The sequence below is a fragment of the Lotus japonicus genome, chromosome 4 (assembly GCF_012489685.1).
Source record: "Lotus japonicus ecotype B-129 chromosome 4, LjGifu_v1.2".
Taxonomy (NCBI): domain Eukaryota; kingdom Viridiplantae; phylum Streptophyta; class Magnoliopsida; order Fabales; family Fabaceae; genus Lotus; species Lotus japonicus.
The window spans coordinates 20488787-20496642 of record NC_080044.1 but is presented as its reverse complement, the minus strand read 5'-3'; the positions used below and the strand labels follow the sequence as shown (position 1 = coordinate 20496642).

At 32.6% G+C, this 7856-nt stretch overlaps 1 long non-coding RNA gene across 16 annotated transcripts; it reads left to right on the top strand.

The window, feature by feature from the left end:
• The first annotated feature begins 382 nt into the window (after window positions 1-382).
• LOC130713706 (uncharacterized) lies at window positions 383-5864 on the top strand. 16 transcript variants are annotated; one of them, XR_009010984.1, is made up of 11 exons: window positions 383-907; window positions 1001-1094; window positions 1508-1614; window positions 1719-1865; window positions 2292-2402; window positions 3292-3436; window positions 3928-4169; window positions 4381-4438; window positions 4537-4609; window positions 4695-5070; window positions 5189-5864. It is a non-coding gene; the product is annotated as an uncharacterized LOC130713706 (long non-coding RNA). The 16 variants fall into 16 exon arrangements; XR_009010994.1 differs by having other exon boundaries at window positions 384-907; window positions 1607-1641; window positions 1749-1865; window positions 3951-4169; XR_009010992.1 differs by having other exon boundaries at window positions 384-907; window positions 1607-1641; window positions 3951-4169.
• The last annotated feature ends 1992 nt before the right edge of the window (window positions 5865-7856 follow it).

The following is a 7856-nucleotide window of genomic DNA, read 5'->3' as shown; positions in this document are numbered from 1 at the left end:
GCCTGATTGGCGGAGGGGTAGACGGTGCACTGTTTGAAAACATGAGGGGTAGAAACATCGACAAAAATAGTGTAGAGGCATAATTTCCACAAACTTGAAACATCAGGGGCCAAAAGTGCTTTTTAGCCTATAAATTTATAAATTATCTATATATCATTTTTTTTTTGCCTCGGAAAGAAATTATCTATAAATTATTCGTTGTATCCATAGTATATATATTCAGGAAAAGATCTCAGCCCAGTCATCGCTGACATGGCAACTCCTGATTGGTTAATATAAGAAAAAATCCTACGTGGCCATTCCTTCATTCCTATTATCCTACACTCTTTTTCTTAACCTACACTCATATCTCTTTAATACCAATTATTAAAACGCTTTTTTCTTCCCTCTCTCATCTCTTTTCCTTCTCTACCGTTTCATTCATCAGCATCTCTTCCAGTTTTTCTTCACCTACGCCCTCCTCCTCTAAAATTTCTCATTCTGCGATCATTCTTCTCTCAGGCCGCCGCCCCTGACTGCCATCACCGCTTCTCCGTTCCGTGAATGAGCTCCTCTCAGTCTGCGCCCTCCTCCTTTGAAATTTTCTCCCTCCTCTCTGGAAGATCCAAGGCTACGAGTTTCTTTTTTTTTTTTTTTTTTTTTTTCTGATATCACTTCTCACCTGAATTCATCTTCACTCACACTCTGTTCTTCTCACCCTCTATCTACAACGAGTTCTTCTCAGTAACTTATCATAATCTCCTCCCTCCGTTTCGTCACCTCTATTACCGTTGTTCGCGAGCAGTGTCGTTATCAGTCGCAGTTTTCCATTCTCAAACCATGAAATCTGAATCTTCATACTCATGGCCACTCCGAGCATCATCTCTCACGGTCTCCCTACTCTCCACGGCGCACAGCGATGACTCAGGTATTTTCATGTTGATTTCTTGATTTAGGACTTAATTGATTTGTGGTTTTTTTGTTTTCATTGCTTTAGGGTTTTCTGTTTCTTAATTTTCAGATATCGTCTTCACGGCCTATGTTCCCTAATTTCATCTTCACATCCGGTTAGGTCTGAATCCTCGGCTGCCATTATTCCCTCATCACCATCTCAGGTATGTTCAAGCATGATTTTTATTTTATTCGTTTTCAAAAAAATTAGGTGATTGATTCGTTGCCTTATTAGATGCTGAAATTGTTGATTAGTTGTCTTATCTGGATCAATTAAGTGATTAGTTGTCTTACTGTAATTATTATTTTTCTCAATAATTAGTGTTTTTTAATTTGAATTTTTTCTTGACCTGAAATTACTCCCCTTATCAAGCCTTAAAATTATACTCTCGCCCTAAATAACCTCCTTGCCTTATTAATTAGTGATTTTGAATTCAAATTTTCCCTTTACCTTAAATTACTCCCCCTGTCAAGCTTCAATTTATTGAATTTTTATAGAGATGAAAATTCAGGTTGAGGATTATATTTTAGGCTATATATTTAAGCTGAAAGTCTCTTTTGGATTTCAATTTTTTAGGCCACGCTACATTCATATTTCAAAGAAACATTCAAAGAATCAAGGATGTGGAGGGTGTGAGCATTTCCTTTATGCATGTGTGTGCTCCTGCCATTGCAGGTAACCAGGTCAGCACTACTCCTAGCAAAATTAAGGTCAGCTGCTTCTACACAATTAAAAGGTCAACAAATATAATATGGCTTATTAATATGAATCCATTCAATTCCTGTAGCTTGGACTGAGGTTGTATATTGTTGCTCAGTATTACTTAGAGAATGAAGATGAGGCAGAAAATTAGCAATAAAGGGGTGGTTCCTTTAGTTTTGACATTAAAGCCATCTTATGGTGAAAGGGAAAGGAACACTATAAATCATTGTAGGTGTGTTTCTCCCTTCTTTTTTAGTTTCCCTCATCAGTTTCTCTATTTTCCCCTTTCTTTATCCATCCAAGATTGTGGTGATGAACTATTTTTCTCTTTCTTATCACTAATTTTTGCTTTTCTTATATCTTTGCAATTGAAGGTTTTATATCATGGTTCACTTTGATATGGGGAGTTACCTTATGTGCTCATATGTCAAGACTTCAGTATTCAATGCTACCCCAATATTTATATATCTTATTATATTTAAACTTTTATTTTGTTGGTTGTGTGGTGGTGTGGTATATTTGGTTTAAACCGTTATATGTTATATATGCAACTGGCTGGGTTTGTGGCTCTATGCCACTCTTTAATGACTTAAGTCCTTGAAATTTCATACTGATTTTGATGTTTTCCTTAGTTAATTTTTTCCTATGTTGCTTTAAGGTATGAATAATTTTCTGAAGTGAAAAGGAAAACGGATAAAAAAGAAATGCTCAGTTGCTTCAAACATTTGAAGATTGTGGTGATGAAGATGACATCAACTTTGATAAACAGGTACCTTTTTCTACACATCCATCCATACTATATACATTCAAGAAAAGATCTCAGTACAGTCATCGCATACGTGGCATCTACTGATTGGTTAATATCATGAAAAATTCTACATGGCACTCAATTCTTCATTCCTCTTATCCTACACCTTTCTCCTTATCCTTCACTCATCTCTCCTTAATCCAATTTATTCTAAACGCGTTTTCCCCTCTCTCATCAGCGTAACATCATCTGCCGTTTCAACCCTGTAGTTCATCTATTCCAGAATTTCATCACCGTCTTTGATTTTCATATTCATAAGCCCTTGAATCGAAACCTCAACTAAACCAGTTATCCCTTTTTTCCCCTCTCATCCAGATTCTAACCATTCTTCGCTTCAATCGCAGTCGACCTTCAATTGCATCTCTCACGGCCCCTTCCAATTGCATCTTGAAGCCCCACAACTCAATGCATTATTAGCACAATTTTACCATCTGGGTTTTCTTTTTGCTTGCTACTTTTGGTCTCTCTGCATAATCTCATTCCAGGTTGGTGTTCAGCCACTAAAGTTATAATCTTTAAGTATTTTTTTCTCAAATTTCAAATAAAGTTTCATAATGATGGACTAGATTCCCCTTATACTATTTAAAGGGTACTGATATGCACTGATGAGTTTCTCCTTTGAACTCTTGCAACCCTTGATGATTTTCCAGTTTTTCCAATTTTAACTCTTGTGCTGCTTGAGATTGTAACATATTAGAATAAATTGGAATCTCATGCTTGCTGATCTTAGTGAGTGGGTAGCTTTTCAAAAGTGCAAATTTCTGTTGAAAATAATTTGATCTTATTAAAGCCACAAAATCAAAGTCAATTTCAATTTCAATCATCTTATTCTCAATGTCATTTTTTGCAGGATGCTTGGGTATTGGAGGAAGTGCAGAATGGTTGGTGAAAATCATGTAGACAAACAAGAGGATTAAAATGCTGACATGACATGCAGTAGCAATGAGACAGAACAGTTCATTCTCAGACTGATTTGCTAACCGCCAAAGACCAAGGTGAGTATTGTGTGATTCTTTTCTTTGTAAGAAGTAAACATTTAATATATCTTTGTATCTTTTTCTTTGAGGATACTGAAGATCAGACCAATGGGATGGCTCATGGAAGTGTTAAATTTCTATATGAATATACTATGGATAATATCATTTCTTTGATGATTTTGGAACATTTTTCTGGACTTCTGAAACTGAAATGATTAAGTGTACAAGGCAAATTTTTGTAAAATCTTATTAGTCAATAGAAGAAATTAGAATTGTGTGCTCATCTTCTTTTACTTTTTTATGTCTTTTAAATAAAAATAATTGCTCTATGGAACGGGTAGAATATTGAGTGTGAAGTTATGTGTTATTAAGTAACATTTCCTGGGATTAGTTAGATGTCCTTTTCTTCAATTATGGATAGTTTGAACTGTACAATATGATCAACTAATGGACCATGGTATTTGTTTTGAGGTTGTCTTCTCATTTGAAGAAAGGCTTATTATTTTTAGTCACCCTTGAGTTTGTTTTGTAGGTTGCAGAAATGAAAAGCAAGGGGCTCGATCCATATGCTTATGGATGGAACAACACTCACTACGGATGATAAGTTCATTTACAACAACCTATTCCCTTCTCTGTGACCAATTTTGCTGATATGAAAAATAACCATTGCAGCTGAAACTGGCACAAATGCATTCTTGATTGATACAGATAGCTGAGGAATTCAGTGTATCAGTTTACATGACAAATCCAGGTATTGTATGAAACTTCCCTGTTAACTTTTCCCTGTCAAATCCCGAAACCCATAGTCTAAATGGTTTTGTTTAAAAACATTAAGCATAATTATTTAATTTTTGGTAAACGGCTTTTATGATACTAATGCTTCCAAATATGCCTTTTGCAAACTCAAAATTTGATTCTATTAATCAGTGATTTGACTGTTATGTTTCTTTCACTTTTTTCAGAAATTAATTTAAAAAACATAATGACCCATTATATTAAGGAGTGAAGTTTGATGTGAAGGTAAGTCATTTATTAAAAAATGAATGTAAGAATTATCTTGTCCTCTGTCCTATATATCCTTCACTAATTCCTGTTTGTTCATCCAATATGTTTATCAGCCATGCATGAGAATGAAGATTACCCATGGATGAATTACAAGTGTTGGTTCCTATACTCGGTTACGAATGGAAGGTAAGTTTATAATGCCATTTATATTTATTCTCAAGTGATAATCCTAGCTCCATATTTATCTAACCTTGCTGTTATCTTCATGCAGCATGAAAGAGAAATTCCGAGCTGTTTTATCAGGCAGAGTAAGACAAAGCTCAATACTCAATGGACGTTGATCGACCCAGTGGTCAATGCTCATGTTGTTCACTACAACATGAGCGATTCAGATCCAAAACTCACAGAGGGTTGGTATGCGCTCTGTGGTTTCTACAACATCCAAAATGATTGCATTTTCTCTCTTCGATATGTTGGTGAGTGTCTTTTTCATTTCAAAGTTTATGAATATGACAAGGAGGAATATGACAAGGAGGAGGTACTATATCGTGTATTGCATCCTGATGTGAACATTCCTCGGTTGGATGTTCAATATAATTGTGTTTGGACTCACACAATTTCTGTCTCAAGCTACTTGATATAAGCTGGTATGTTTATTGCTAGATGCATATCTATTTATATGAGTTTTTTTATATATAAAATAGCTTAAACCAGTTTTCGTAGTAGAATAACAATGATGTTTTTTTTTCCCTTCCTTCCGTGTAGCATGTTCCTAACAGGGTTTCTCAATACCTTATACAATGAAAGGGAAATATAGTTCAAGCAGCCGGAATACAGATTCCAGGTTTACAGAGTTCTTAAATGATATTACATGCTTCGGAATACCAAATCATAAAATAACATTGAAGGAAGGAGCTCCGATAATGCTTTTAAGAAATATATATCAAGCAGTCGGTTTTTGCAATGGAACACGACTAATAGTGGCTGATCTTGGAACAAATGTAATAAAAGCCACTGTAATAACTTGAACCAACATTGGAGATGACATTTTCATTCCAAGAATGGACATGGTTCCCTCTGACTCAGGATACCCGTTTAAGTTTGAAAGACGTCAGTTTCCGATCAGTTTGTGCTCTGCAATGACTATAAATAAAAGTCAAGGTCAGTCACTATCCCACGTTGGCCTATATCTTTCTCGCCATGTATTCACACATGGTCAGTTGTACGTTGCTCTCCATGCTAAGATCAAGAAAAGGACTCAAATTATTAGTGCTGGATGAGGAAGAAAAAGTGACAAACACTACAAAGAATGTAGTTTACCAAAGAAGTATTTGAAAATATATGTAATGTGTATTTAATTTTTTAAAAGTATGTAGTCAATATTTTTATTTATTTCAGCAGCATAATAAATTACAGGTCGGTGCTACTCAATTTTATTTCACCGTTTGTTCCGTGATATACACTTACGAAAATACATAATAGCAAAATAAATGAACCATTATTAATCCTATCTCCAACTAACTCAAATAGGAAAAAAATGATAAATTTTGCATTTTTTTTTGGGTAAACTCACGTAAAACAAAGACAATGAAAAGAAAAAGGTTTTTATAAAAACTAAAATGTAACAATCAAATATTTTTTTTGATACATCGGAAAATAACAATCAAATTTTATTCAAAGATAAAAACATTAATTTCACTAGCCTTATTAATAAAAAAACTTTTTTTCATACACATAATTGTTGTTTTACACCCTAATTGTTCAAAAAATGCCTAAAATAATCCGTATAATATTAAATGAATGGGTAACAAATTAACTTTAAAATAAATTAGCCTTTAATTGTGTATACGAAATTAACCTAACATTAATACTAATAAAGTCTTCATTCTATAAATATTGAAATAATTTAAATTTTCAAAAAATAAAATCAATGCATAATTAATGACAAATTAGGTATTAATTACAATTAGAAGATAAATTACTACTCCTATATTGTAAAAAAAAATTAATGCATAAAATTAATGCATATAATGTGCAGCCAATTTAATGGGACAAAAGAAGTTTAATGCATTAATGGCATTCATTAAAATTTTCATAAAAATGCATAATATCAGACTTCTAATTTGGAATAATCAAACAATTTAATCACATAATAAATGAAATTTTGAATTTAGAAAACAAAAAATAATGATAATTTAATTATTCTAAATAAAACCTAAATATTAATGTCAAACAAAACATTTACACATTTTAAATTAGATCATAATTGCAATTTCAAAAAAATAAAATATATAGTTTTTTTAGGAAATAAACAAAAATATTTCCTCAGAAATTAATCTCCATTTTTTATCAAACATTTAAAAAGAGATCTAATTGAAAAAACAAATTTTCAAACAACTTTTGTTCAAAAAAATTAGTTAAAATACAAATTCTTTTTAAATTATTTGATTACAAATTTAAATTAAAAAGATGTTAAATTTTAGGAATACTATATACTATATTATTATACTAGACAAATATAATCGTCATAATATTATGATATTACATCACTGACTTTAATGCCTAATCATTAGCAGGGTGACGCCAATTTAAAGTCTCTTCTCATAAAGCTTTATAAAGCCACACAATGTTTGTAACATTCACAAATTAGTTCTTTGCGCCTTAAACTTTTCTCTCACGGAAAATGTTCCTGTCTAGCCCCTAATGAATTCCTCTGTTAGTGCTGGTCCATCTACAACAACGTTTGGAGATCAATAATACATTAATGCAATCAAAGAAGTTAGTGAAATCAGTACAGATGAACATCATTCTAGAATTGAATTAAGAAGGCTATTTGCTTCATTGTTAATTACAAATACTATGGACAACCCATATCACGTATGAAATATCACTTGGAAATTGTTGGCTAACGACATTCAACATGAAAATCGCAGAACTCTTACGCAACCAGCAACCATGTGTGATTCCAACTTTCACTCTTTCATCTAACACATTTTCAAATTAATTTAATCTATTGTCATCATTTCCATATTTAATTATAGAAGATTCTGCATTGAAGAAACTGTGTCTTCTAAAAATTGACAACCATCTGCAGTCTAATGGAAAGTCTCTGAAGGAATTTACATGTTTCTCGGATGTTGATTTTATCGAAGTAATTCAATTCACTCCCTAAATAATTCTGCAGTCAAAGAAATTCAGGATGACAGCAATATTTATGAGACATTACAAATAGACAGAAATAATCAAAATGTACTCCAGATTTTAGCATTGACACTCTTAATAAATATGTGTTGGCGTTCTATTTTCTGTTATTGTTATTATTGATTTTATTTGAACGTTTTACTACTTCATTTATTCTTCGTGTAACAGATGATGTTTTGTCTGTTAATAAATTATTATCTTCCAAAACATCAATACAATCATATACCCATTT